At 32.6% G+C, this 23,195-nt stretch overlaps 1 protein-coding gene and 1 long non-coding RNA gene across 2 annotated transcripts in view; one reads left to right on the forward strand and one right to left on the reverse strand.

Annotated features, from left to right (window-relative positions):
* Positions 1 to 23,195, forward strand: part of LOC115889727 (serine/threonine-protein kinase tricorner-like) — a 465,046-nt gene that overhangs the window by 373,368 nt on the left and 68,483 nt on the right. The window lies entirely within an intron of this gene.
* LOC115889729 lies at positions 15,160 to 15,444 on the reverse strand. Its single transcript, XR_004051495.1, has 2 exons — positions 15,360 to 15,444; positions 15,160 to 15,199 (listed from the first exon to the last, which is right to left on the reverse strand). It is a non-coding gene; the product is annotated as an uncharacterized LOC115889729 (long non-coding RNA).

Genomic DNA, 23,195 nt, shown 5'->3' on the forward strand with positions numbered 1-23,195 from the left:
TATTAAAGACTTCTTAATACCAATTTAATATTTTTAGAGCCATATTTTAATTCCGATTTAATAATAATAATAAATAGTATATAGTATAATATAATACCGCATGATCGAAAAAAAAAATGGCATTCAGTTGGCTTGGAAATAAACATCGATGACATTCCCCATATAATTTTACATATTAAAATGACGACAGCGATCTTCATTTTATAACCATCGCTGACGCCGTTTTTTTATCACATTGAGCAGAGGCCAACAATATTTATTTGGAGTTTCATAAAAACAAGATTTCGTCTTTTAGTCCGACATTTAACGGTTTATATCGGTAATATTATTTTAACTAAAATATTAACGTGAAAAATAAAATAAGTAAATACCTTATACAGATACTCCCGTACTAAGCACAGTGTAAATTAGTTTTTTTCTTGTAAATAACTTTCTTATCGTTTGCATTGATGTTTGTTTAGGGCTTTTGTTCAAGTCTCTATGCCTATATCACCGTCGCGCCGTAGAAACGAACGATCGCATTGTGATCTGATTCAATTCTCACGATTCTTTTTTACGGTTCATCGTTCAAATCTTTTGGATCCGTGCTGGCCACGATTCAATTGAAAGAACCGTATTGTAAGCAACGAATCAATTCTCACGACTCTTTGAACGACTGATCGCATTTTGATCTGATTCAATTCTCATGCACGACTCTTTTTTACGGCTCATCGTTCAAATGTTAGGATCCGCGCTGGCCACGATTCAATTGAACGAACCGTATTCTAAGCAGTGAATCGAATCGCACGATTCATTTTTAATACTCGTTTAAATGAACAACTCGTTCAATCTTTGTCCACCTTTAGTGATTAATATTTTCATTATGAAAATAGTCATTGCAATATTACTATATTGAATTCTTTGCCTCATAAACAGAGCAATAAAAATTAATAAAAAAAACTGCCAAAAAAAATATTTTTTATTAATTAAACTCATTAACTCTGTAAAAAATAAACATTCTAAAAAGCTTTTTTTAAATAAATTTTCCAAATTGACACGGTACTTTTGTTAACTGTGTTAATAAGTAAAAATACCGCTATAAGCTGGTCTGATATCATACCTGACGGATGTTAATAAAGAATTTCGTTTGTTCGCTGATTTTTAGCTTTTTTTCACTGGTTTACCGATTCAATTAGCATCATATTAGAATAAATTTGTTAATTAGAGGATCGCAATACTTAGTGCGTGTAATTTTGTAGAGGAATCAAGTTTTCAATAGTCTAAATACCGTTTTTCCAACCATATTAAATGTTAAATATGCGTAAATTTAATTTAGTTTAATGTCGAAGAATATAGAGTTAAGCACGGGATTAATAATTATTGTTTGTTTAAAATAAATTAAATTAAATTCGGTTATGTTGACAAGTTATTCAAATTAGGGGCAATATATCTGTTAGGTTGCGGTTTTTTGTGTTTAAAAAGTAACAGTATTTAATGGGAATTGGAATTTAGAATGACACAGATATTTTTTTTGTTATACATAAGTGGTAATACTACAAAATACGTAATTTAATGAACACATATATATTTATATTCAACTTGAACAATTAGCTGTGGGTTAAAAATTAATCAATTTAGTTAAGGATTCAAGAATTTAAGAAGGATTAAACATAAGTAAATACAGATTAATTCCGAAGATTTAAATATTTTGTGATATATCGAAGGTTCAGAAGGTAATCAATCAGTGTAAGTCAGTCAACAATTGCATTGAGAGAATGAGGTTTAAAAATAGTTTTTGTCTACGTCTGTGAGTTAAGAAGCTCTTAACTCACGCATTTTGAGTGAGTTAAGGGCTTCTTAACTCACGCATTCTCATTACCGCAACATGAAAACTTATTTATTATTGCTTAAATAATGAGAACTACTGGAGATTTTTCTGTTTTCTCTAAATTTAATCTACTATCTATGTTGCTATACTTCCAAGATGTAATGTTTTTTTAACTAAAAATTAAAAAAAAACTAACTTTTCAAAAACATGTTTTCTCGAAAAAACTCATGAGAATCGAAATATACAACCCCTAAAAATATGTGCACTTATTTAAGACCCACCCTGTATAAGCACTAATGAATAAATATAGATTTATAATTTTGTTATATACTTAAAAAGTAAATTCTTGGAAGAGTTTAATTTTTTTTAATATCTACTATATTTATAATACAAAACAATAACCGACTGTTCTTACACTGTATTTTTCAAAAAAAAAACTTTAATGCGATAATTCTATTGCATTTGGCAACATCGCCAGCATTTTTTTTATAATAAAAAATGTTCCTTACCTATTCTGTTTCTGTTTACATTAAAAAAATAAAATATTTAAAAAAAAATATTATAAATTTAAAATTTATAATAAGAATTTAGTTGAATTTTAATTAAATATTTTAAATAACGGCAACAGCCACACTTGTTTTTTACGCCCCTGTATCCCGATAACAGATAACACCTGAACGGTCGCGTCCGCTAGACTTGGCTAGATTAGCGAAAGCGATATACGACCTCGATTATCAACTCAAACCAGTTCTTTTTACTTAACAGTTTCAAACAGTTCCAAGTTCCTAACTGTTCCAGCCCTAACCTGTTCCAGGTCGCAAACTGTTCCAAGTCTCAAACAGTTCCAAGTCCCTAACTGTTCCAAGCGCTAAACTGTTCCAGGTCGCAAACTGTTCCAAGTCTCAAACTGTTCCAAGTTCCACTGTTCAGGTTGGGACTTGAAACAGTTTAGGGCTTGGAACAGTTTAACGCTTGGGACAGTTAGGGACTTGGAACAGTTTGGGACTTGGAACAGTTAAGTAGAACTAGTTTCAGTTGAGAAACGAGGTAGTATATATCGCTTTAGCGACGCGGTCGCTTGGCGTTATATTATCGAGATTGAGTGCTAGTGCACTAGTATAGTGCATAGACGTAAAAGAAACAAGAGTGACGGCTTTCGCAGCGTTGGCGATATTTGATATATTTAATTAAAATTCAACTAAATTTTTATTATGAATTTTAAATAGAAACTCAATATTTAAAAATACAGAAAGAAAAGAATATCTAATATTTACTATTTTATATATGTAAAATAGTAAAATACATATATAAAATAAAAACAACTTACATTCCTAGATAATAAAAACAAGCGGTTCCTTTGTCGGTATGTATACATTTTTTAAGCAGTTTTTTAGTGTAAACAGAATAGGCGAAGAGAATTTCTTACCATCAAAAAAACGTACTGGCGATGTTGCAAATGCAATATAATATATAATTATCTAATTTTGAAAAATACACTATTAAGAATCTAGTATCACAAATACAGTAGATAACATAATTTAAACAAAGAATTTATTTCTTTAAGTATTTAATTTAAGTTGCAGTGTTTTGAAACAGCTGGAACAGTTGGAACTGGAACTGGTATAGGATAGCACATAAACCTGTTCCAAGCCAGTTCCAAAACAAACCTGTTTCGAAAATAACAGATCCTGTTCCAAAGCGTCACCACTAATATAATAATGCACTGACGCACACAAAAATCAAACGAATACTAAATTTCATTTATCAAAAGCATTCGATAGTCGTGGCGCAACGATAATCATTTAGTCGCACGGCGAGGTTGTCACATATGCTTTAGTATACAAATGAATGAATGATTTTATTCGATTAAAACCATTCGATAGTTGAAATCATTCATTCAGTAACCATTCGATAGTCTAATTCATTCGATAGTTCCCATCGCTAGTTTTGCTATGGAAAACATATCTAAATTAACTTATTTCTGTGAGATAAATAATTATATTTTTTCTGTTCCCTCAAACTTGTTGAAAACATTTTTATTTCCGTTTTTATAATAATAAAATATTCTATTTTCAAAATAAATCTAAAAATCAAATAATAAAAATTCCAGAACCAATTAGTGCTATAAATATTTTATAAATGTAAACAAACTCATTGTAAACACGTAAACACCTCTTATTATATTTTCTTCAAAATAACCAAATAATCAAGCTCCGCGAAGCACACAATCCCCTTGTGCTGGAAAGCGTGTGCGTATACCTTAACGTTAATTAATTAACCACAATACAGAGCGACATCCTGATGATGTTTGCTTTGAATGTTTATCGCACAAGAACGGGCCTTAAGGCCGAATCGCTGCTTACAACGATCTAAACAGGTTCTCCACGTCTTACAGCTATATTATCACAAAATTCTAATTTATTTACTGAAAATTCTCGAATAATAGAGTTCGTCAAGTTCCTACGCACGCTGGGAAAAATAGCATATGCCGTGTTTTCATTTTATTTATAGGTCTCTGATATGAATGTATGTAGTATGTACGTTCAAGGTATAAATTACTAAAACTATTGTTTTCGACAAATTATACCGTGCTGTATTACAGATTGATAAATAAAAGTTATTTTTAATTTAATGAAGATGATGATGACTTTCTTTCGGAAATAAAGTAGAAGAATATAGGTAAAACTAATAGAATATAGGTACATTTTAGAGTCTGACATGTACTAGTAATGTGGTTGTTTGTTTTTTAATATGTTATGTGTAATACTTAATTAATTATTTTATAATGATTTTATATTGTTATGTGTATATGTATTTGATAATAATTATAATTTTCTGAAGAAGACCTAAGAATGGTCGAAACGTACGTAAAAAATAAAAACAACTTTTAATTATTATGTTTTAAATTACTGGCCTAAAACCAAGAATAAATCCCAAATAGAATATAGGTATATAGCTACTAACAAGTAACTACTGTCAAATGCGGTAAAACCTAGGAATCACTAGCGGTGAAACCTAGGAATGTACTAGCATCATCAGCAGATGATTAAAAACTGTAGTTGTAAATCATCGCGAAACGCGCGTCCAGTGCATGTTAGTATACCGTGCTGGCAACTGTTACTTTTGGGTCGCCATTTACCTGTGTGGAAGTAAATCGCATTAGGGATCTTATTAAGTCGGAGTGAGAGAATGCGACCGACCGACGCGACGCGCGACGGTGTGCTGTTGCGGCGTTGCCGATACGCCTTTCCCTGTCAAGTAAAGTAAAACATGATCGCAAACCGCTTATTTTTAAAAGACTCTTTTTTCAAGAGATAACTAGATAAAATCATTAGACATGTTTCTGAGCATCTGAAATGGAATTATAAGGATATCGTTAGGGTGTCATTTTTTTATAACGAGAAAACGTCAGCAATCGCGATAATTTAAAACTCAACTTTTTAACACTAACAGGGCTCAAGAACCACTTTAGATATTGAAACTTTTTTTTTATTGTCAAGATCGGATATTTTACAATATGTTTACATAAGAAAAATTCGATAAGGTTGTTTTTTCCATTCAAAAATTGTAAACAATCCAACCATTTACTTTTAGAGCATAGCAATTTTCAGCAATCGTGTAATTTTTTTATTGATAAAGATTTTCACATACTGTCTACAAAGAAAATACAGCAGAAATATTAACAAAGTTCTTGAAAAAACTACAATCTATTATTTCTTATAGATTTCGAGATATCGATTTTTTAATTCTAATAGCCCGACCACTATCGAACACCCACTCAATTCCACTTATTTTTACCAAAAATGCAAGTGTTTCTAGCTTGTACTTAAAAAAAAATCAAGCTATAGGGAAAATTACAACGACTCGTTAATAAATAAACAAATCAAGTATCACGAGACGTAATAAAATCGTGAAGCTGAACGCATGACGTACACCTTTCCCTAAAACTTTAAGTACTAACAGAGGTTGCGAGGTTGATTGCGTCGACCGGTCAACTGCGACAAATCTGCTATATCCCCTTCCACGTCTCTTAGCGATGTGAACAGTTTCTCGGTTTATTTCATACGTTTGCCAACGTGTTTACTGTTCTCTCTTTGTTCAGTACATTATAAACGCATTGTACTCTTCTTACATACGGAAATCTCGACCCAAGACTAACCTTTGCCAGCCCTTAGTATGACATAAATGAGGATTGATTGACGTATTCAGTTATTTTTGGTCTCTTCCTGTTTCACCGGAAATCACTACAACTTTTGATGACATGATATGACATTCTGAATAGAATGACATATCATATATCAACTTTTGACATTCTCGCTTAATAAAAAATTGTATTTTAAATTCAATGGCTATGTTAAAAACGCTAATTCTTAATCAAGGAGCCTTGGAAAAATAGATTTGATCGTTTAATGTTTTTAAAGTCTTATCCTGGCCTGTTAGAAAACACTCAAATCTTAAATTTAATCATATCTCAATTTTTTCAAATAGAACGAGGGTGGCTCATTAGCATATTTGGAAAAAACATTTTTTACGAGTAATTTGATACCACACACTTGGTATTTCGAGTCAAATTTTCGTTACGAACCGCAAGTTATAATTTCAAATAAATCATATGCGAAAATGTCAAAAGTTAACATATATGGTATGTCATTCTATTCAGAGTGTTATTTTCTATCGAATAAAGTAAAAAAAATACCGAGGATGCTATTTAAAAATCAAAAGTTGTAGTCATTTCCGGTGAAACAGGAAGTGACCAAAAACAATTGAATATTTCAATCAATCCTAATTTATGTCATATACTAACATACTAAATCTCGTTTTTTTACCTGAAAAAATAAAAAAGTTATAGGGGTGAGCCACTTTTGAGACGCACACGTATATCATTCTAAAAATATACCGAGAGTGCCATTTAAAAATCAAAAGTTGTAATCATTTCCGGTGAAACAGAAAGTGACCAAAAAGAAATGAAAACGTCAATCAATCCTAATCTATGTCAGATACTGACATACCAAATCTCGTTTTTTTACCTGAAAAAATAAAAAAGTTATAGGGGTGAGCCACTTTTGAGACGCACACGTATATCATTCTATTCAGAATGTCATTTCCTATCGAATAAAGTAAAAATATACCGAGAGTGCCATTTAAAAATCAAAAGTTGTAATCATTTCCGGTGAAACAGAAAGTGACCAAAAAGAAATGAAAACGTCAATCAATCCTAATCTATGTCAGATACTGACATACCAAATCTCGTTTTTTTTTATCTGAAAAAATAAAAAAGTTATAGGGCATGAGCGACTGGGGTGCCGATCGATTTCAGTTTACCTTTCCAATTTATTTCTGGCAATAATATGCAGGCGTATTTTTTGCAGCTATATTTGCTTTGAAATGCAAATTATAGCCGACTAAATATTTCGATACATCGATCCATCGAAACGCAAATATCGATGTTTTCGATGCATCGATGTCTTTTGGACATCCCTACCGTGCGGCAGGCTCACTCGCTTCGGCGATCGCTACGCGCATATCCATGCACACGCCGCCATTTCGGGATCCAACAACACAAAGAAACCAGTCAGTGTCGTAGCTTTTGTCATCGATAACAGGCAGTTGCGGTTGGTTACGGCAGCTACGAATTAGTAGCGTGCGGCTTAATTTATTTTTGAATCTTTAGTATAGCAGTTTGGTAATGTAATTAGTTAATATTTACGTGTTCATACAATGCCTGGGCATAGTTGTGCAGCAAAAAATTGCTCGAGTAATCAAACAAACTGCAATAAAAGTTTTTTTCGGTTTCCTAGCGATCCAGTTAGGTATGTATGTGATTAATCTTAACATATTTTAGTTAAAAAAAGCAGTAGTACACATATTAGGGCATTCGGCTAAATAGGAAGATCTAATTAATTATCAGTTTAGCATCTACAGGGTGGTATACAAAAACGGAGAGATGTGGAAACAAAATATTTTATAGGTATATATGGGAAGGCAATGTGGCATAATTTAATATTATTTTGAAATATACAGGGTGTGTCAGAACTAAGATTCCCTATTGGACATAAAATAAGGCATTTATTATAAAAAAAGCTTTGGTTTTTTAGATATTTAAAGATGTTTAAATATGCATGCTATAATTTAAAAGATTGTCAACACCCTGTACATTACTTTTAAGAATTACACTTCACTGAGAAATTTGATTGCTTCCTTAAATGTATACAGGAGTATCAAAAATTGCTGGTCTATTTTAAATATTTATTTTACATAAAAATCTCGTTATTTCAAAATGACACTCCGTATTTTTTAATATACGTCAAAGCAGATAAAATTCATTATACATATACTTAGATATTAATGCTCTTTGAAACTGTATTAGGGTTTTCTATACCTATCTGGTTCAGATTTTGAATACAGAGCGATTTTTCAATAAAATGGCAATCAGAGGGCTGTTGTCGTCAAGGCAATTTTCTAGTGACAGTAGCTATTTTCAAAATCGAAATTAGTTTATGGATTTTATTTAAATTTAGGTATATCTTTTTTTGCAATAGTTAATAAATAAGTATTTATTTTTTATCAAGAAAAACGAAGAAGATAGTTCTTTGATTTATTTTACTATGACTGGATAGTATAGTAGATACATGGATTTTCTATAAAACGGTAAGTTAACGACAGGTGTCATATAGGTTTTTCATAAACCACACTACCAGCTCTGTGAAATAAGACAAGTAGTTTTTCAAAGGAACGCTTCAATCAAGAAGATTCCTATATTTGGATATAATAATAATAATAATAATAAAGACTTTATTGCGAAATTAAAAAAAAAAAAAATATCTTTGGGCATAAACCTTTGAGGCCAAGAAGCAATTTTCCTCTCAAAATAAAACCACTAGTAATATACAGGGTAGCCCATCGAAAACGTTCCGCAAGGCATAACGGCCAGGGTAATTTTTTTTTCAGAAAATTCAAAAACGTCAATTTTGTTTGTGAGGGGGACAACTTTTGCCCCAAAAATTATTGCAAAATCCTCAACCCTCTAAGCGGGGGTGTCATCCCCCCATTTTTTTCAAATGGGAAGGGGGGTCAAGTGGTACCGCAATGAAAAGGGCTTTCTATTCTCTATACTTTCCTGCTTCGTTTTTGAAGATCGGTCGAGTGGTTGGGAAAATATGAAGGATTGAAATTTGAAAAGTTTTTTAAACATTTATCAGAGTAAATGATAAGGATAAATTCCTTCGACCAATTTGCTGTTTTTTCTTATTATTTCTAGATGTTTGCAATTGGGTTGCGCAGATATTCAATGAACGCCATCTTGACAAACACCTTTATGGCAAAATTGTTCGCCAGTTAGTAGCAAAATTTCGCGAAACTGGTTCCGTTATGAATAAAAAGAGGCAGAGGGAAAATCCTGTAGTAAATAAAGCTATGGAGGTATTCGTATTGGGACAAGTTGCCATGGACAGTATTCTGAGTACAAGAAAATTAGCCAGTGAGACCGGCGGGAATCGTACAAGTTTCCAAAGGATATTAAAAAAACCCGTACAAAATTCAGTTGGTACAAGAACTCAACGAAGACGATTTTGATCGTTGCTTGCAATTTTGTGAAGCTATGAGTGAACGAGTGGCGAATGATAATAATTTCCTATTTAATGTGTGTTTTTCGGATGAGTGTACTTTCTTTTTGAACGGTGTAGTTAATCGGCACAACTGTCGGTACTGGGCTGAAGACAACCATAGGGTTTTTCACGAGGTGCACACACAACACCCTCAGAAATTGAACGTGTGGGCTGGTTTTTTGGAAATTCTATCGTAGGCCAGTTTAACGAGATTGAGAAGAACTTCAACGTACAAGTCACAGAACAGCTATCTAGCAACTACCGCACCTGATCGTTCAAGGTTGTGGCAAGTGAAAAAATGCGTAAACATAAAATAATGGGAAAAAAACAGCAAATTGGTCGAATTTATCCTTAATTATCATTTACTCTGATAAATGCTTGAATAAACTTTTCAAATTTCAATCCTTCATATTTTCTCAATGACTCGACCGATTTTCAAAAACGAAGCGGGGAAATATAGAGAATAGAAAGCTCTTTTCATTGCGGCGCCACTTGACCCCCCTTTCCATTTGAAAAAAGTTGGGGGATGACACCCCCGCTTAGAGGGTTGAATATTTTGCAATCATTTTTGGGGCAAAAGTTGTCCCCCTCACAAACAAAATTGACGTGTTTTTGGATTTTTTGAAAAAATAAATACCCTGGCCGTTATGCCTTGCGGAACGTTTTCGATGGGCTACCCTGTATATCCATTCCTTCCATTAGCAGATATTGCTTTCTTTTTCTTGATAAAAAATAAATACTTACTTATTAAACTATTATGCATAAATTAAATAAAAGTAAACTGTTATAAATTTAAATCCATAAACTAATGCCGATTTTGAAAATAGCTAAAAACTAAAAAAGTTGCCATGGCGACACCAGCTATCTTTATTGCCATTTTATAGAAAAATCGCTTTTTTTTCAAAATCTGTACCAGATAGGTATAGGAAACCCATAGTCTGAAAGAGCATTTAAATCTGCTTCTATTTATCTTCAAAAAATAGAGAGTGTTGATCAGCAATTTTTGGTACCCCTTTATACATTTAAGGACACAATCAAATTTTTCAGTAAAGTTTATTTCTCTACCTTTAAACTCAGTACAAGAATTAGTTCTAAAAAGTAATGTAAGGGTGTAAACCAAACATATTTAACTCTTATAATAAATGTCTTTTTTTAGTCTTAAGAATCCAAAAATGAAATAAAATATCGGGTGTTCCATAAGAAAAAATATAACTTTGGTATGGTTCTGACACACCTTGTTTATTTTAAAATAATTTTAGATTATGCACATTGTCTTCCCACATATACCCATAAAAAGTTTCATTTCTACATCTGTCCGTTTTCGTATAATCAACCGAAGCGAATGAGGTGCGCCACCCTGTATAATTAATATCAACATACTTGAGCATTGGTAAGATTTATTGCTAAATAGTTAGTAAAATTTAATGTTGAAAGTCTAGATATATACAGGGTGAGTTTCTTACGATGTTCTCTATGGGTGTCTCGGAAACTACTGGAGATAGAGAGTCGGTTAAATGGGGAAAGAATTGCAGGTTTGTGGGGTCATAAATATGCGCCTTTCAGATTTTTGAAAAAGTTCATGGTTTACTAGATATTTCGAAAAAAACAAATTTCGGCTATTTTAAAAATTGTCCCTAATTCCATTATAAGCTATTTTAGACAAAAAGTTTTCAAATAAGAGTTGTAGATAATGACATTCTTAATGAGACTGTGTCTTCCGTTTTTTTCTAAAGCCTGTCATTTTTGACATATGACACAAACATAGGTTTTTTTAAATGGAAACCATAGTTGGCCATGACTTCAAAAAAAACGCCATTTTTTAAGCTTTTCAGTGATATAAGCTATAATATTTTTTCTTCGAAAAATTACTGAGTTATACCCAATTATTATTATTTTAAAAAAATTTACTTAGGTATCCATGGAAACAAGTTCAATCGCCATTGCTCTCAGAAATGTAAAGCTGTCTCATCCAAACTTTGTAAATATAAAATAAACTAAAATTGTAAATATGAATTTTTAAAATGAAGAAAAGCGTGTAGATACTCGCGCATCAAAAGAGTGGTTCCAACATAACTTTCATTATGACGCACCGTTTGTTTAAAAATGATAAGAATTGACTATAACTCAGTAATTTTTTGAAGAAAACATATAGCATATATCGCTGAAAAGTTTAAAAAATGGCGCTTTTTATGAAGCCATGGCCAACTATGGTTTCCATTTAAAAAAACCTATGTTTGTGTCATATGTCAAAAATGACAGGCTTTAGAAAAAAGCGGAGGGCACAGTCTCATTAAGAATGTGATTATCTACAACTTTTATCTGAAAACTTTTTGTCTAAAATAGCTTATAATGGAATTAGGGATAATTTTTAAAATAGCCGAAATTTGTTTTTTTCAAAATATCTAGTAAGCCATGAACTTTTTCAAAAATCTGAAAAGCGCATATTTATAACCCCGCAAAACTGCAATTCTTTCCCCATTTAACCGACTCTCTATCTCCAGTAGTTTCCGAGAGACCCATAGAGAACATCGTAGGAAACTCACCCTGTATAAAAATAAATAAATTGAGTATATATCGAAAATAAGTTAACAATACATTTTTAGGGCAAGAGCATGGGCAATTGCAGCTGAAAGAGAAGATTTGATTGAACATATAGATAAGGCCAACAAAAGTTACCGGTTGTGTTCTCTTCATTTTGAATTAAACATGTTTAACAATTCACTTTGTAACCGTATAAAATTCAATGCGATACCCACTTTGTTTCCTGACATGGAAGGTAGAACACACGGTGATCATACCTACAGTCGTCCACCAATGAAAAAAGTAGAAATACGTTTTGTATAAATAAAATTAAGTTTCAATCGATTACAGTATCTTATTTTTTTCAATACGCCCCTGTCAATCAATAACATTAACAGTTTATTTTCGGAAGTAATTATCCAACTGCATCAAAATTACCGGTAATTTTTCATGAAAGCATGTTGTCTAAAAACTTTATATTCATATTTTGCCATGAGAAATCCAATATCCTCCAAAATATGAATATAAACGAATGCTGTTTTTTATTGACAACATGCTTAAATGATAAATTATCAGGTTAATTTTGATGCACGAGTGTTATTCGGTAGAATATTTCCCGAATAAAAAACATGAAAATACATAGATTTTTTAAAAAACTTAAAAAATTAAGCAATAAAATGAAACTGAACTTATAATATTAGAAATTAAAAATTACATGAAGAATTGCAGTGAAAAACACAGTTATAAAAATTATTATGTTTAGATTCCGTTGCGGTACTTGAAGATGCTGAATTTGAATTGAAATTAAATGAACCTATAGTAGGTACAAAAACATTAGTATTATTATTAGAACTTGTAGCAGTTTCATTGTCTCTCATTTTTTCTACCAAATTTGCATGATGTTCATCATCGAGTTGAAGGTAAGGTTTAATTGACTTTGTGTTTGCGTACCCAGTTATTTTGACCATTGTCTTCTCAACCCCCTTCTTCTCTGCTAGTGTCGACACAGCTGTTGCACGTAGCGAATGATTAGTAATTTTTACTTGCTCCGTAGCCAAACCTGATTTTTACGCTTCGATAGACACCCATTGAGCAATCGCATTTTTCCCAACAGGAAAGTTCTTGAACCATTTACCCATTTCCCAGGAAGGATTTACAGTTAAAAACAATCTTGGAACATGAATTAGTTTTCTTTTTTCCATAATTTTTTTGAATAGCCTTACTAGACATATATCCGGTTGACCTCTATTTATGACCAGCCATTTTGACGGAGCATAAGGTTTGTCTCCTCCTTGAGTGGTTTTATCGAATATCGGGTTGTATTCAATGCGACCGGTGGGTTGTCCTATATTATCAATATCAGCTTTAAAATAGGAAACAAAACATTTTCCTTCCTCTCCTCCTCGCCATGCCAATTCGTAGGATAATAAAAAATATTTTTTTTGCAAACCATCGGGACATTCTTCATTACAATTTCGTACCATCAATTTGAATTCTTCGTATTTGAGTGCCTTAGAGCTTCTGTTCTTTTTAGAGGGTCCATCTGCAATTCCTTCCTTTTGGCACTTTTTGCCTCCCGGGATATTTTAAATTCGGTGCAGTAAAAGGATTAAATTTAGGCTGTACTTAAACTGCCGTTAAACGGTAACCTACTGAAATGCCGTTAATAGGTATGACGTCGTTGATGTGACGCACTTGACGGCTTTTTAATGCTTTGGTTAAAATGCCGTCGAACGGTCGCGTACTAAAATGCCGTTAATCGTTAATGCAGAGTAGGCTACTGATTAATAGTTAATAATTTTGTCCAAAATCCGTCATGGCTTATTCTGAATAAAATTAACTTGGAACGGTGTATATGTAGGTAGACGTATATGTTGCCGTTGTAGGTTTGAAAATGTATTTGCAATAAAATGTAATATATGGCATTGGTTTTCAGGTTTTTATTGCAAATTATAAACTGACAACTTAAAAATAATACTACGTCAACTTAAAAATAATAATGCTACAGATAGAATTCTCTGCAAAACCACAGTTTTGATTTAGGTCGCTTAGTCAATCCTGCACAACGGATATGTCTCCATAGAAGGCATCTACTGCAACAAAGTGACATATGATTTTTCTGCGTGTCTTCACTGCACACATAACAAAACCAACTTTGTTGAAGTCGTTTCTGCGCAACTAGATTGGTTATTTTTTCAAAGGCTTTCTCGGTGCAAAAACTTCTAAAAATCGTAATTTACATTATTAGTTATTAATTTGGTAATTATTAGGTATCGCTAGACTTACCTTATCATGTGGATATTAACAGCCTCATCAAGAACGGCATGTGATATTTCTTCGGGGAGCATTTTAAGGTCTACAGTTTCAAGAAATTTCCCATTTGTAATGTCTCTAACGATGTTACGATCCTTAACGAAGCAATTCAGGATTACATTTTGTTTTTCATGATAGGATTGTTTAGCAAATGCTACAGTACATCTTTTCTTTTTCTTTGGTAGTCCTATGACTGTTAAGTCCTGTCTTTTGGACGTCCTCATTTTTTTATTGAAACAGGCATCTTAATTGTTGTCAAAGCGAAATCATTGACTTCAACTATTTGATGGGACTGGTTGTTGACGTCATTTAAAACTGAATCACTAATATAGGAAAGTTGATGCGCTTCATCTCGTGTCATTTCCTCCTCTATAACTAGCTCGTTACAAAACTCAGGTGCTTCCACAGGTGACTGACCAACAGTTGATGTATTTCTATTATCTAATATGAGCGCTTCACTCATATTGTTTCTGTCTTGAAGGTCCGTCTCGTCACAAACCTCAGAGTGTTCCACAGAAGACTGATTTTTACTTTCAAATACAAGTGCATCATCATAATTTACAGTACGTCTGTTCGTTCTGTAGCTACGGGGTATCCTGAGAGGGGAAACGATATTCTCTCGATATTTTTCGTAAAAAAATAAACGACGCGTCCCATCAATAAAAATTCAATAAATTTGCAAGTAGCCAATAAAATGAGTGGGCGGAGCGATTTGCGGTGACGCACTCGTCAAATCGACGTATAAAATATATTTAATGTTATGTTTAATGCTGTTTATTTAAATATTTTTGTCCGCATTCCTTTCATAGACACAGATCCAGCAGATGTACTGTATATGTAGCATCTACTGCAAGAAATTCTGGAAAAGCCTTCATTGTACTTTTCATGGTTGGACTTTGAATGAAAAATCCTATGAAATTATTGTCTTCGTCTCGCAAAACAGCTACATTGGCACCTGAAAACAGAGTAGTTATTGGGACTAATAAGACGATAATAGAATATTTTAGTTTACCGTATTTAGCTTGTAAGTATATTTAAGCAGCCATCTAAGTTTTCTTTTCTTGATTGATCGGATATCTTCATATTTGTTAAAGCTTGTAAAGTAACAATTTTACCAGTACTTTCTTGAACTTTTTGCTGTATCATTTTTCTATTGGCCTTCATATTCAAATAATCCTTGACGCTTTCCTTCATATTACTGGAAAGTTTTCTTTGGCTAGGGTTATGTGCATGTAGAACCTACAAATTATATCTTTTATAAATAAAAGACTGTTCAAGCAAGAATTCTAAAAGCATACTATATGTCAACTAATCTGTAAACTTACCTTCGAAGTGACATGATAGTGCTTCATTTGAACCGATGTTACCTCGAGTGCTTTTCCATCAGACGATGCTTTGAATCTTACATGTACTGGGCAATCTTCTTTAAATGTCCAAGACTGTCGAATTTTTTTCCCACTGCCCTTAAACTTCTTTCCACCGGGATTACATGCATATAGAAGTTGATAATAAATCAAAAACCTTTCTAATGGTCTCACAATTTTACTGCTTGCAATCGTACGGGCATCTCGTTTCCAAAATGTTGTGTACGTATTTTCACCAAGTTCCTCAATCGCTTTCTTTGCGTCAGCGAATGAGCTGAACCTATCCCCAATTTTCAGCATGCTAATTTCAGTATTCTAATTTCAGTCATGAACCTAAAAATGTTTATAGATAAATTAACAATCAGAAAACTAACTGAAACACTTACTCCATCCTGAACCGATAATATCCAGATGTACACCTTAATTAAAATCAACTTATAGCACTTAGCACAAATTGTTACTACAATAATAGTGTAAACGCGACGAAAAAGACATACCAAAAGGGCAATGGAAAACGGAACACAAATTGATTAACGGCATTTTAGTACGCGACAGTTCGACGGCATTTTAACCAAAGCATTAAAAAGCCGTCAAGTGCGTCGCATCAACAACGTCATATCTATTAACGGCATTTCAGTAGGCTACCGTTTAACGGCAGTTTAAGTACAGCGTTAAATTTAATATTATATTCTTTTTGGTATTTTCCATTAATAGCTTGGCTATTACATTCCAAATAGTTTTTACCGTTAAATGCCCAATCGGTTAAAATATTGTCCAGTGCCGAGATTGAGATGTTCGCATCCAAAATGTAGTTTCTATCTTTTATAAAGTCAATAAACTGTTTCCATACATACTGGTGATTAATTATAGTGTTTTTCGGCTTACTTTCGGCAACTTTTTCTTCAATTGCAATTAAAGAATCGTTTCCAAATCGAGACATTTTTAGAATACCTATTAAAAATACTTTACGTCTAAGTGACAAATGTTTCATTGTCACTTAGACATTCAAATTTTTTCTTAAGTTTTAAGTAGTATGAACATTTTCTGTTGATCTTGTATTTATTTTAGGTTCTTTGCGTCATTCTTGTTGTGGTATTTGCCAATATTCTGTCAGATTTCATGCTACTATAATCGATGCCTTGAATCTTGTTTACAATGACAACATTATGCATAATTAAACACTGAAAATAGAAATTATGTAAAATAATCATATGCATAGTACTACATAAGCTACGTCATTTACTATGCATATATAAACGGGTTTTACTTACGGTTCTGAAGAAAATAATATTTCTTGTAATTAACAGGTGTCACAAAACTTTATGCTTAAAATCTTAATTGGGAAATTATAAGGATATGGATATAGAATAAGAAACACATTTCTTTAATCTCTATTAATAAATCTCACGTGTTACTCACATGCCTTATTTGAATTCATTATAGTAATGAAATATTATTTTGAATAATTAATTAATTTTGAATTAATAGATAATAATAAGTATGTATAAGTATTTAGAATGGATTTTTTGAGCATATCGAAACCGTTTGTGTATCATAAGATTTTTCTAAACACCTTTTCATTTAAAGTTTTTCAAATTGTTGTGTATTTAAAGTGTATTTTCTTCTTTTTAGGGCATTTAAGGGTCCATTTCACTAGTCCGAAAACGTAGCAAAATAAACGTTTGGCATTTAATTAACGTTTTATGTAAAACTGGCTAGGTATTTTTACACAAATTAAGAAGGAAATATAAAAAACTATATAAGAGATAAGGATTATACTATATCCGTATTGTAGCACATTTTTTGACAACTTCTTTATTTATAAGATGTTGATGGTGAAACATCAACAAAATATTCCTTGTGTTTGGACTAAATTTTTTCGAAAATAAAGACATAAATTTAAAATTCCGTTATAATACGGAAATAGATTGAAGTTCTGTGATTACAGTGATATATAATTTATATGGTTTTTTTTTTTTTTTTTTTTAATTGATTTAAAACTTTGATCCCCACTTGCACCGTTTGTATAAAACTTTGTTTAAAGGCTAAACAGTGAATTAAACTATATAATGATTTTATTATAGCTTCTGCAAACCTTAATCAATCCTTAATCAAAGCACGTCTTGTGTTTGGAATTTGGGTGTGGCTTGGAAACACGACAAGATCGGGCTAAGCTTTAGGCAGATTTCTTGAAATATTAATATACAGGGTCCTGCAATAGTGCGTCGTCGGGCATCTGTAGCTCCTAGAATAAAAAACTTGAGAATTTTGTTTAAGTGCAACCTAAAGTATGTTACGAGGAATGTATTTCAGGAAAATATTTTAACTTCTATAGGGTGCCTCAAAAAAGTGTGAGATGACCTGTGATTGATTTTTTTTTAAATGGAACACCCTGTATATTATTGTATTTTTCGCTTCTTTTCAGATCACGTTACATAACCCTAAGATATGAATAAATATATTCGATAGTTTCAGAAGATATTAAAAAATATATCAAAAAAATATATATTTTCAGCCCTTCTTAAAAAAATTATTAAAATACAAAAAACTTTTCTGAAATCAAAACTACATTAGGTATTTACATTAGATGGTCTGTTCTTACTTTGCTATAAATATGAAAAATCTTTAAATTATACAGGGATGTTTTCAAAATTCTACGCCAACTTACTAAAATATAAAAATAATTTTCAAAAAAATCGTTTTTTTAAATGGAACACCCTGTATTATCTATTTTTTCAATAGACGGAGAATTAAAAAAATGAATTTTTTTTTTTGTATTTTAGAGATTTCAAAATTTTGAACGGTTTCTTTCAGATATTTGCGGTTTTATAATTTCATATGCATTTTCCACAGTAAATTTTTATTCAAAGCCAACCAATGATTTTCTCTCATATTTTACCATTGAAAGCGCCATATTGAAATAATAACTGCGTGTATTTGCGAAAATCGTTAAGAATTTTTGAAATACTCTAAATACAAATAATGTTCATTTTTTAACTCTCCATCTAATAAAAAAATATATACAGGGATGTTCCATTTAAAAAAAACAAAGAAAAAATATTTTATATTTTAGAAAGTTTGGCGTAGACATATTGAACATCCTGTATGATTATACGATTATCATATTTATAGCAAAGTGAGAGCAGACCATCTTAATGTAAATACCTAAAATAAGTTTTGATTTCAGGACAGTTTTTGCTATTTTTAATAATTTTTTTAAGAAGGGCTGAAAAATATATATTTTTTAATTTATTTTTAATATCTCTGAAACTATACTATTATAATTCATATCTTAGGGTTATGTAAAGTAATCTGAAAGGAAGCCAAAAATGCAATAATATACAGGGTGTTCCATTTAAAAAACATCCAGGTCCACTCACACTTTTTTGAGCCACCCTATAGAAGTTAAAATATTTTCCCGAAATACATCCTGGTACATACTTAGGTCTGCACTTCAACAAAATTCTCAAGTTTTGACGAGTATGCAATTTGATGTAATAAAACAAGTAAGTGCAAAAGTAAGGTGTTTTGGTGTATTGTGGTGAATTAGTGTTATATTTTGCTGTTTTAACACCAAAGGTTAAAATCCCAACTGTAATAAATTAGAGGTATTAAAGTATTGAACATAATTTTGCTAACGAGTATTAGATCATTATATTCCATACAGTATTAGATCGGGAAATCTCCGAGTGAATGTTCGCATGTATTTAATGGCGCATGTAATTAACTTGTGATGACAAAGTGATGAAAATACCGGTTCCACATATGAGCCGCGTTACTTTTGCTACCGTTCCAGGGAAATACGGCGACAAAATATCGCGATTTTGTAAGTCCTCCAAGATCCAAGGGGCCTCTTCGCTGTCTCAGGCCCGTGGCCCCCGTTATACTAAAGACTTCACTACTCATCACCGGTAAAGCTAGAATACAAGTTATGCTGTGCATTGGTTGTAATTTAAAATGTTTATTCAGTAAAAATAAATAATGAAACCATTAAAAAATAACTTAAAAACTAAAATAAATAAATTCAGTCTCAAAATATATAAAAAATAATAATTATTCGGTATTTTAAACAACGAAAATTACCCCTTGATTTAATTTCCTAAATAGAAAATGCCATTGACAATTACTGGGGCCTGATAATTGATAATTAAGTAAATATCTGCTTCTATTTATACTGTTTATAGTTGGCGTATATACCTATGGTTTGTATACTCCACCTACAAACTGCTTTATAACTACTAAGCATAGATTGAACATATTGGGCTTGTTGGCCAGTTGAATTAAAAATTACTTATTAAGATTTAGTGGCCCCCTAAAAGACGGGGCCCGGAGGGGAACGCCCCTTCCGCCCCCCCCCCCTCCCCTAGTCCGCCACTGGACAACCATTCGTACTTTGGTACGACTGATATCGGAGATGAAGAACTAACCTCTGTAGCCGATACTGGCGTTTGTCAAAGGCGTGAAACTGTATGATGAGTTATAACTCAAGACATTTGTATCTTATCTGTAGTTAAGTTCCTTAACACAGCAGAATATAATTTATTTAAAAAACATCGAATCTGCTAATAAATTTATAGGTGCTGCGACTTAAAAATAACAACGGTCGAGATCATTGCACTAATAAATAACGCTTACCTCGAATTGAAACGGATTGATAAAAAGTCGATTTGTTTTGTGTAAACAGACTTATCATTATTTGTGCAAGGAATCTTATATTTTTAAGCTCGTTAATTACCATGTTGTTTTTTTATTTAATTTCCTAAGAAGACGATGCGTGCGATTATTGAGAAATAATGATAAACGAAATAATGGTTTTATACAATACTTGTATCCTTGCATTAAAGTGAAATATTGTCGCCGCAGTGTCTGTGTGTATTCGTTCGGAAATGGTGAGTTTAGTTTTTTATAGTCTAGGTACTATATCATTATGAGTAGAAATTGAAATACTTTTTTTGTTGCTTAAGTATGACGAGTCTCACTTTTTTGCTCTGCGAGAATTTTCCAAAACAGAAAATTTGGAAAATTTGTTTTGTCTTAAAAAGTTACCATAGCTTGGTTACCACTCAATGTCAATAAATAAAAAGTCGCAGACTACGAACATGTTGATTTGGTAGCTTTTTAAAGTTAATTGACATTGTGAGCTGATTTTTTAAAGCTCTGCTGATTAAAGTATTTGAAAAAACTTTTTCAGACAAAACAAGTTTTCCAGTCGAACGAATCAAAATCGCCGATTTCATAACTACAGATGGAAAATCAGGTCAAACTGTTTAGGAAAATTTTCGAATAATTTATACAGGGTGGTCCGAATTGTATTCCGGAAACTTCGGCAATATATTCTGCAGATAAAAATAAGTAAAAAAGTTCGTATAAATGTATGTTCTAAAATGCTTCGTTTCGGAGGTACAGGGTGTAGAAGTTTCATTTTTATTTCGATTTTTTCCAAATATTTTATGAAGTAACGTCAATATTTGGATGAAAATTGCTGTCCGAGAGTTTATTGACATGATAAATTTGATTTTGAAGTCAATATGTTATATAGCTACATATTGTTTAACTGGTTTGAAGAGTAATAACTTTTCGTCCGTACCTGTATAAAACTACTGAGTAAAAAATTATACATTTACGACTTTTTTTACGTAGAAAAGGTCTGAAAATGTTTGAAATCGAAATCATGACTACCTGTCATCATTGACACAAATTAAACATATTGACTAAATAGTTATTAGACTTCGTGCCAAAAGTTCAACAGAAACTGTTTTATCATATTTTTGTTGCAGGAAAATTTATGATTAATTTAAAGAAATAAAAATTTCTCAAATTAATTATTTCAGTCGTGCGTTCAGACGTGCGTATTTACTATTTCCATTCTAAATATCATGAGAACGGTTGCTCGTAGCGATTTTTACCAAGAGACGTTTTTTACGTAAAAAGTCACGGAAATGTATCACTAAATAGTACAGGTGCGGACGAAAAGTTATTACTTTTCAAACCAGTTAAAAAACATGTAGGTAGCGCCCTCTACAAGTAGGAGTCATATTGACATCAAAATAAAATTCCTCATGTCAAAAAACTCCCAGATACCAATTTTCATCCAAATATTGATGTCACTTGATAAATTATTTGGAAAAAATCAAAATGAAAATGAAATTTCTACATCCTGTATCTCCGAAACTAAGCATTTTAGGAGATACATTTATAGGAACTTTTTTACTTATTTTTAACTGCAGAATATTCTGCAGACGTTTCCGGAATACAGTTCGGACCACCCTGTATATTTCATTTAAAATGGTATTAAATTTAATGTAGTTAACGGTAAATGAAGTGCGGTAAAGTTTAAAACTAAGTCTAGTGGAGCATCATTGTTGTTCGTGAGCCGCTCGGTTCGCCGGTTATTATCCGGCATTGGCTAACGAACGTGTTACATTACAGAGCTCGGCTTAAGTCAGTCTCCGCCTTAATGAATAGACTGTGCAATACCCCCTCAAAATTGACCTTTATTACAGCTAATTAAACCTAGCAATAGCACGGATCATCGAACCGTTTTCGTTATCCCTCGTCCTTATCGCGTTCTGACGGGCGCTCGCGTCGCGCTTCGGGACAAGGTCGCGTTAATAACGCGTCCCCAAGGTCGCAACCCCGTTTGCCGGCGCCGGGGTCGAAAGGCCGATGGGCGGGGCGAGGGTGGAAGTTGGCACGCGATCGCACAGGCACCGGCCGCTTAACTACACACGCCTCCGCGAAATCTATGAATATTATAGGTATGGGGCGGTGAACAGTGGACTGTTTTCATAATTGGGTAGCAAAAATGTTAATAATAGAACACTGGTCTGCATGAAAATGGGCTCTGGCACCATTTTTGCGGCTTGATACCAAGAAATAGCCATCTTATCGGATAATCAAGCATAGCATTAAAAGCGATCAACTCAGTAACCATCAATTTAAAGTTGGCCAAAGAATGCCTAGAAAAGCTGAACAAATTAGGCAAAAATAAATTCCTCCTACTCTACGAGTGCCAAACCACCAAGGGGTAGAAGGCAATGAAAAAGCAAACTATCTAGCTAGAAAAGAACACTCCACTAACTAAGAAGAGAAACATTCCACTAACTGGAACAGAACCGCTCTGCTTCCCAAGTGGTAACCAACTTAAAGCTAAAAGAACTCAGGAATCTGGAAGAATACACCCGTAACCTGGAATGGCAATCATCCTACTATCTAAGACACTCGAAGAAATGTCTCAGAACTTACGACCGAGAAAAAACAAAAATTTTCCTTCATCTAAGCAAGAACAATCTTCGGTTTTTAACAGGACATTGTTTCCTCAACGAACACGTCAGTAGATTGAAACTAAGGAACAACGGCGAATGCAGATTCTGTGGGGAAATGGGGAAACACCAGAATACCTCATCACAGAGTGCGCCAAGGCGACAAACAACAATTCGTACCATGAAGTTTGGTACGGCAGATATCGAAGATGGAGAACTAACTTCTGTGAAACCGTCTCAGATACTGGCTTTTGTCCCAGCGCTGACAGTGTATGATGATTTATAACGCATTATATGTCAAGAAAGGGGGACACGCAATAAACTT

The sequence above is a fragment of the Sitophilus oryzae genome, unplaced genomic scaffold (assembly GCF_002938485.1).
Source record: "Sitophilus oryzae breed Bouriz unplaced genomic scaffold, Soryzae_2.0 scaffold_845_pilon_pilon, whole genome shotgun sequence".
NCBI lineage: Eukaryota > Metazoa > Arthropoda > Insecta > Coleoptera > Curculionidae > Sitophilus > Sitophilus oryzae.